The following is an 8735-nucleotide window of genomic DNA, read 5'->3' on the forward strand; positions in this document are numbered from 1 at the left end:
TTATATTGGGAGGCGAGTATCTCTTTTCGGATGCACTATTCCTACTTTATTGCATCCGTCGATCCCTCACAATGATAGATTAACACAGAAATTACGTCACTATAAAATACTATAATTTCTATTCTATCTCTTTCTAAATCGAGGAACGTTTCTACGGCAACGACAGGATCTTATATGGTTAGGCGAGTATCTCCTTTCGGATGCTCTATTCCTTCTCTATTGCATCCGTCGACCCCTCACAATGACGAATTAACACAAAAATTTGCGTCGCTAGGAAATACTATAGGTTCTAAGCCTTCTCTTTGAAAATCGATTAACGTTTCAATAGCAACGACAGGTTCTTCTATTAAGAGGCGAGTATCTCTTTTCGGTTGCACAATTACTTCTTTATTGCATCCGTCGATCCCTCACAATGCCGAATTAAAAATGCTTCGCTATGAAATACTATAGGTTCTTTGCCTTCTCTTTCTAAATCGAGGAACGTTTCTATGGCCACAGCAGAATCTTATATTGGGAGGCGAGTATGTCTTTTCGGATGCACTATTCCCTCTTTATTCCTTCCGTCGATTCCTCACAATGACGAATTAACATAGAAATTGCGTCGTTATGAAATACTATTGGCTCTATGCCCTCTCTTTCCAAATCTAGCGACGTTTATATGGCAACGACAGGATCTTATATTGGGAGGCGAGTATCTCTTTCCGATGCAGTATTCCTTCTTAATTGCATCCGTCGATCCCTGACAATGACGAATTAACACAAAAATTTGCGTCGCTATGAAATACTATAAGTTCTATGGCTTCTCTTTGTAAATCGATGAACGTTTCTATGGCAACGACAGGATCATCTATTAAGAGGCGAGTATCTCTTTTCGAATGCTCCATTTCTTTTTTATTGCATCCGTCGATCACTCACAATGACGATTTAACACACAAATTGCGTCGCTATGAAATACTATAGGTTCTATGCCTTCTCTTTCTAAATCGAGGAACGTTTCTATGGCCATGGCAGGGTCTTATATTGGGAGGCGAGTATCTCTTTTCGGATGCACTATTCCCTCTTTATTCCTTCCGTCGATCCCTCACAATGACGAATTAACATAGAAATTGCGTCGTTATCAAATACTATAGGCTCCATGCCCTCTCTTTCCAAATCTAGCGACGTTTCTATGGCAACGACAGGATCTTATATTGGGAGGCGAGTATCTCGTTTCGGATGCACTATTCCTTCTTTATTGCATCCGTCGATCCCTCACAATGACGAATTAACACAGAAATTGCGTCGCTAAGAAATACTATAGGTTCTATGCCATCTCTTTCTAAATCGAGTTACGTTTCTATGTCAACGACAGGATCTTTTATTGGGAGGCGAGTATCTCTTTGGGATGCACTATTCCTTCATTATTGCATGCGTCGATCCCTCACATTGACGAATTAGCAAAGAAATTGCGTCGCTATGATATACTATAGGTTCTATGCCTTCTCTTTCTATATCGAGGAACGTTCCTATGGAAACGACAGGATCTTATATTGGGAGTCGAGTATCTCTTTTCGGATGCACTATTCCATCTTTATTGCATCCGTCGATCCCTCACAATGACGAATTAACACAGAAATTGCGTCGCTAAGAAATACTATAGGTTCTATGCCTTCTCTTTCTAATTCGAGGAACGTTCCTATGGCAACGACAGGTTCTTATATTCGGAGGCGAGTATCTCTTTTCGGTTAAACTATTCCTTCTTTATTAAATCTGTCGGTCCCTCACGATGACGAACTCACACAGAAATTGCGTCGGTATGAAATACTATAGGTTCTATGCCTTCTCTTTGTAATTCGAGGAACGTTTCTATGGCAACGACAGTATCTTCTATTGGGAGGCGAGGATCTCTTTTCGGATGCACTATTCCATCTTTATTGCATCCGTCGATCCCCAACAATGACGAATTAACACACAAATTGCGTCGCTATGAAATACTATAGGTTATATGCCTTCTCTTTCTAAATCGAGGAACGTTTCTAAGGCAACGACAGGATCTTATATTGGGAGGCGAGTATCTCGTCTCGGATGCACTATTCCTACTTTATTGCAACGCCGATCCCTCACAATGACGAATTAACACAGAAATTGCGTCACTATGATTTACTACAGGTTCTAAACCTTCTCTTTCTAAACCGAGGAAAGTATCTATGGCAACGACAGGATCTTCTATTAGGAGGCGAGTATTTCTTTTCGGATGCACCATTCCTTCTTTATTGCATCCATCGATCCCTCAAAATGACGAATTAACACAAAAATTGCGTCGCTATGAAATACTATGGGTTCTATGTCTTCTGTTCCTAATTCGAGGAACGTTTCTATGGCAACGACAGGATCTTATATTGGGAGGCGAGTATCTCTTTTCGGATGCACTATTGCTTATTTATTGCATCTGTCGATCCCACATAATGACGAATTAACACAGAAATTGCGTCGCTATATAATACTATAGGTTCTATGCCTCCTCTTTCTAAATCGAGGAACGTTTCTATGGCAACGACAGGATCTTATAATGGGAGGCGAGTATGTCTTCTCGGATGCACTATTCCTTCTTTATTGCATCCGTCGATCCCTCACAATGACGAATTAAAACAGAGATTGCGTCGCTATGAAATACTATAGGTTCTATGCCTTCTCTTTCTAAATCGAGGAACGTTTCTATGGCAACGACAGGATCTTCATTTGGGAGGCGAAGAACTCTTTTCGGATTCACTATTCCATCTTTATTGCATCCGTCGATCCCTCACAATGACGAATAAACCAGAAATTGCGTCGCTATGAAATACTATAGGTTCTCTGCCTTCTCTTTCTAAATCGAGGAACGTTTCTATGGCAACGATAGGATCCTCTATTGGGGGTCGAGTATCTCTTTTCGGATGCACTATTCCATCTTTATTGCACCCGTCGATCCCTCACAATGACGAATTAACACACAAATGGCGTCGCTATGAATTACTATAGGTTCTATGCCTTCTCTTTCTAAATAGAGGAACGTTTCTATGGCCACGACAGGATCTTATATTGGGAGGCGTGTATCTCTTTTCGGATCCACTATTCCCTCTTTATTCCATCCGTCGATCCCTAACAATCACGAATTAACACACAAATTGCGTCGTTATTAAATACTATAGGCTCTATGCCCTCTCTTTCCAAATCTAGGGACGTTTACATTGCTACGACAGGATCTTATATTGGGAGGCGAGTATCTCTTTCCGGATGCACTTTTCCTCTATATTGCATCCGTCGATCCCTGACAATGACGAATTAACACAGAAATTGCGTCGCTATGAAATACTATAGGTTCTATTCCTTCTCTTTATAAATCGAAGAACGTTTCTATGGCAACGAGAGGATCTTCAATTAGTAGGCGAATATCTCTTTTCGGATGCACTATTCCTTCTTTATTGCATCTGTTGATCCCTGACAATGACGAATTAACACAGAAATTGCGGCGCTAAGAATAACTATAGCTTCCATGCCTTCTCTTTCTAAATCGAGGAACGTTTCTATGGCAACGACAGGATCTTCTATTGGGAGGCGAGGATCTCCTTTCGGGTGCACTATTCCTTCTTTATTGCTTCCGTCGATCCCTCTCAATGACGAATTAAAATTGCTTCGCTATGAAATACTATAGATTCTATGCCTTCTCTTTCTAAATCGAGAAACGTTCCTATGGCAACGATAGGATTTGTATTGGGACTTGAGTATCTCTTTTCGGTTGCACTATTCCTTCTTTATTGCATCCGTCGATCCCTCACAATGACGAATTAACACAGAAATTGCGTCGCTATGAAATACTAGAGGTACTTTGCCTTCTCTTTCTAAATCGAGGATCGTTTCTATGGCAACGACAGGATCTTCTATTGGGAGTCGAGTATCTCTTTTCGGTTGCACTATTCCTTCTTTATTCCATCCGTCGATCCCTCACAATGACTAATTAACACAGAAATTGCGTCGCTATGAAATACTATAGGTTCTATGCCTTGTCTTTCTAAATCGAGGATCATTTCTATGGCAACGACTGGATCTTCTATTGGGAGCCGAGCATGAATTTTCGGATGAACTATTCCTTCTTTATTTCATCCGTCTATCCCTCACATTGACGAAATAAAATTTCTTCGCTATGAAATACTATAGGTACTATGCCTTCTCTTTCTTAATCGAGGATCGTTTCTATGGCAACGACAGGATCTTCTATTGGGAGTCGACTATTTCTTTTCGGTTGCACTGTTCCTTCTTTATTCCATCCGTCGATCCCTCACAATCACGAATTAACCCAGAAATTTCGTCGCTATGATATACTATGGGTCCTATGCCTTCTCTTTCTATATGGAGTAACGTTGCTATGGAAACGACAGGATCTTATATTGGGAGGCGAGTATCTCTTTTCGGATGCACTATTCGTTCTTTATTGCATCCGTCGACCCCTGACAATGGCGAATTAACACAGAAATTGCGTCGCTATGAAATACTATAGGTTCTACGCCTACTCTTTCTAAATCGAGGAACGTTTCAATGGCAACGACAGGATCTTCAATTGGGAGGCGAGGAACTCTTTTCGGATGCACTATTCCATCTTTATTGCATCCGTCGATCCCTCACAATGACGAATTAACACACAAATAGCGTCGCTATGAAATATTATAGGTCTACGCCTTCTCTTTCTAAATCGACGAACGTTTCAATGGCAACAACAGGATCTTAAATTGGGAGGCGAGTATCTCTTTTCGGATGCACTATTCCTTCATTATTGCATGCGCCGATCCCTCACAATGACGAGTTAACACAGAAATTGCGTCGCTATGATATACTATGGGTTCTATGCCTTTTCTTTCTAAATCGATGAACGTTTCTAAAGGCAACGACACGATCTTCTATTAGGAGGCGAGTATCTCTTTTCGGATGCACTATTCCTTCATTATTGCATCCGTCGATCGCTCACAATGACGAATTAACACAGATATTGCGTAGCTATGAAATACTATAGGTCCTATGCCTTCTCTTTCTAAATCGAGGAACGTTTCTATGGCAGCGACAGGATCTTCTATTGGGAGTCGAGTATCTCTTTTCAGATGCACTATTCCTTTTTTATTGCATCCGTCGATCCCTCACAATGACGAACTAACACAGAAATTGCGTCGGTATCAAATACTGTAGGTTCTATGACTTCTGTTTCTAAATCGAGGAACGTTTCTATGGCAACGACAGGATTTTATAATGGGAGGCGTGTATGTCTTTTCGGATGAACTACTCCTTCTTTATTGCATCCGTAGATCCCTCACATTGTCGAATTAAAATTGCATCGCTATGAAATACTATAGGTTCTATGACTTCTACTTCTAAATAGAGGAACGTTTCTATGGCAACGACAGGATCTACTATTCGGAGTCGAGTATCTCTTTTCGGATGTACTATTCCTTCTTTACTGCATCCGTCGATCCCTCACATTGACGAATTAAAATTGCTTCGCTATGAAATACTATAGGTTCTATGATTTCTCCTTCTAAATACAGGAACGTTTCTATAGCAGCGAAAGGATCTTCTATTGGGAATCGAGGAACACTTTTCGGATGCACTATTCCATCTTTATTGCGTCCGTCGATCCCTCACAATGACGAATTAACACAAAAAATTGCGTCGCTATGAAATACTATAGGTTCTATGCCTTCTCTTTCTAAATCGAGGAACGTTTCTATGGCAACGACAGGATCTTATAATGGGAGGCGAGTATGTCTTTACGGATCCACTATTCCTTCTTAATTGCATCCGTCGATCCCTCACAATGACAAATAAACACAAAAATTGCGTCGCTTTGAAATACTGTTGGTTCTAAGCCTTCTCTTTGTAAATCGATTAACGGTTCTATGGCAACGACAGGATCTTCTATTAAGAGGCGAGTATCTCTTTTCGGATGCATTATTCCTTCTTTATTGCATCCGTCGATTCCTCACAATGACGAATTGACACAGAAATTGCGTCGCTATGAAATACTATAGGTTCTATGCCTTCTCTTTCTAATTCGAAGAACGTTTGTATGGCAACGACAGGATCTTCAATTGGGAAGCGTTTCCCGTTTCGGATGCACTATTCCTTCTTTATTCCATTCGTCGGTCCCTCACAATGACGAATTAACACACTAATTACGTCGCTATGAAATACTATAGGTTCTATGCCTTCTCTTTCTAATTCGAGGAACGTTTCTATGGCAACGAAAGGATCATCTATTGGGAAGTGAGGAACTCTTTTCGGATGCACTATTCCATTTTTGCTGCGTCCGTCGATCCCTCTCAATGACGAATTAACACAAAAATTGCGTCGCTATGAAATTCTATAGGTTCTATGCCTTCTCTTTCTAAATCGAGGAACTTTTCTATGGCAACGATAGGATCTAATATTGGGAGGCGAGTATGTCTTCTCGGATGCACCATTCATTCTTTATTGCATACGTCGATCCCTCACAATGACGAATTAACACAGAAATTGCGTCGCTATGAAATACTATAGGTTCTATGCCTTCTCTTTGTAAATCGAGGGACGTTTCTATTGCTACGACAGGATTTTCTATTAGCAGGCGAATATCTCCTTTCGTATTCACTATTCCTTCTTTATTGCATCCGTCGATCCCTCACAATGACGAATTAACACAGAAATTGCGTCGCTATGAAATACTATGGGTTCTATGTCTTCTGTTTCTAAATCGATTAACGTTTCTATGGCAACGACAGGGTCTTCCATTGGGAGGCGAGTATCTCTTTCCGGATGTACTATTCATTTTTTATTGCATCCGTCGATCACTAAAATGACGAATAAAAATTGCTTCGCTATGAAATACTATGGGTCCTATGCCTTTTCTTTCCAAATTGAGGAACCTTTCTATGCCAACGACAGAATCTTCTATTGTAAGGCGAGTGTCTCATTACGGATGCACTATTCCTTCTTTATTGCATCCGTCGTTCCCTCACAATGACGAATTAACACAAAAATTTGCGTCGCTATGAAATACTATATTTTCTATGCCCTCTCTTTGTACATCGTGGAACGTTTCTATGGCCAAGACAGGATCTTATATTGGGAGGCGAGTATGTCTTTACGGATCCACTATTCCTTCTTAATTGCATCCGTCGATCCCTGACAATGACGAATTAACACAAAAATTTGCGTAGCTATGAAATACTATAAGTTCTATGGCTTCTCTTTGTAAATCGATGAACATTTCTATGGCAACGACAGGATCATCTATTAAGAGGCGAGTATCTCTTTTCGGATGCACCATTTCTTGTTTATTGCAGCCGTCGATCCCTCACAATGACGATTTAACACACAAATTGGGTCGCTATGAAATACTATTGGTTCTATGCCTTCTCTTTATAAATCGAGGAACGTTTCTATGGCCACGACAGGATCTTATATTGGGAGTCGAGTATCTCCTTTCGGATGCACTATTCCCTCTTTATTCCTTCCGTCGATCCCTCACAATGACGAATTAACATAGAAATTGCGTCGTTATGAAATACTATAGGCTCTATGCCCTCTCTTTCTACATCGAGGAACGTTCCTATGGAAACGACAGGATCCTATTTTGGGAGGCGAGTATCTCTTTTCGGATGCACTATTCCTTCTTTATTCCATTCGTCGGTCCCTCACAAAGACGAATTAACACAGTAATTACGTCGCTATGAAATACTATAGTTTCTATGCCTTCTCTTTCTATTTAGAGGAACGTTTCTATGGCAACGAAAGGATCTTTAATTGGGAGGCGAGGAACACTTTTTGGATGTACTATTCCATCTTTAATGCGTCCGTCGATCCCTCACAATGACGAATTAACACAGAAATTGCATCGCTATGATATACTATAGGTTCTATGCTTTCTCTTTCTAAATCGAGGAACGTTTCTATGGCTACGACAAGATCTTCTATTAGGAGGCGAGTATCTCCTTTCGGATGCACTATTTCTTCTTTATTGCAATCGTCGATCCCTCACATAACGAATAAACACAGAAATTGCGTCGCTATGAAATAGTATAGGTTCTATGTCTTCTGTTTCTAAATCGAGGAACGTTTCTATGGCAACGACAGTATGTTATATTGGGAGGCGAGTATCTCTCTCCGGATGCACTATTCCTTCTTTTTTGCATCCGTCGATCCCTCACAATGACAAATTAACACAAAAATTGCGTCGCTTTGAAATACTGTTGGTTCTAAGCCTTCTCTTTGTAAATCGATTAACGGTTCTATGGCAACGACAGGATCTTCTATTAAGAGGCGAGTATCTCTTTTCGGATGCATTATTCCTTCTTTATTGCATCCGTCGATCCCTCACAATGACGAATTGACACAGAAATTGCTTCGCTATGAAATACTATAGGTTCTATGCCTTCTCTTTCTAATTCGAAGAACGTTTGTATGGCAACGACAGGATCTTCAATTGGGAAGCGTTTCCCGTTTCGGATGCACTATTCCTTCTTTATTCCATTCGTCGATCCCTCACTTTGACGAATTAACACACTAATTACGTCGCTATGAAATACAATAGGTTCTATGCCTTCTCTTTCTAATTCGAGGAACGTTTCTATGGCAACGAAAGGATCTTCTATTGGGAGGCGAGGAACTCTTTTCGGATGCACTATTCCATTTTTGTTGCATCCGTCGATCCCTCTCAATGACGAATTAACACAAAAATTGCGTCGCTATGAAAT

The sequence above is a fragment of the Schistocerca cancellata genome, unplaced genomic scaffold, assembly GCF_023864275.1.
Source record: "Schistocerca cancellata isolate TAMUIC-IGC-003103 unplaced genomic scaffold, iqSchCanc2.1 HiC_scaffold_1100, whole genome shotgun sequence".
Classification (NCBI taxonomy): Eukaryota; Metazoa; Arthropoda; class Insecta; order Orthoptera; family Acrididae; genus Schistocerca; species Schistocerca cancellata.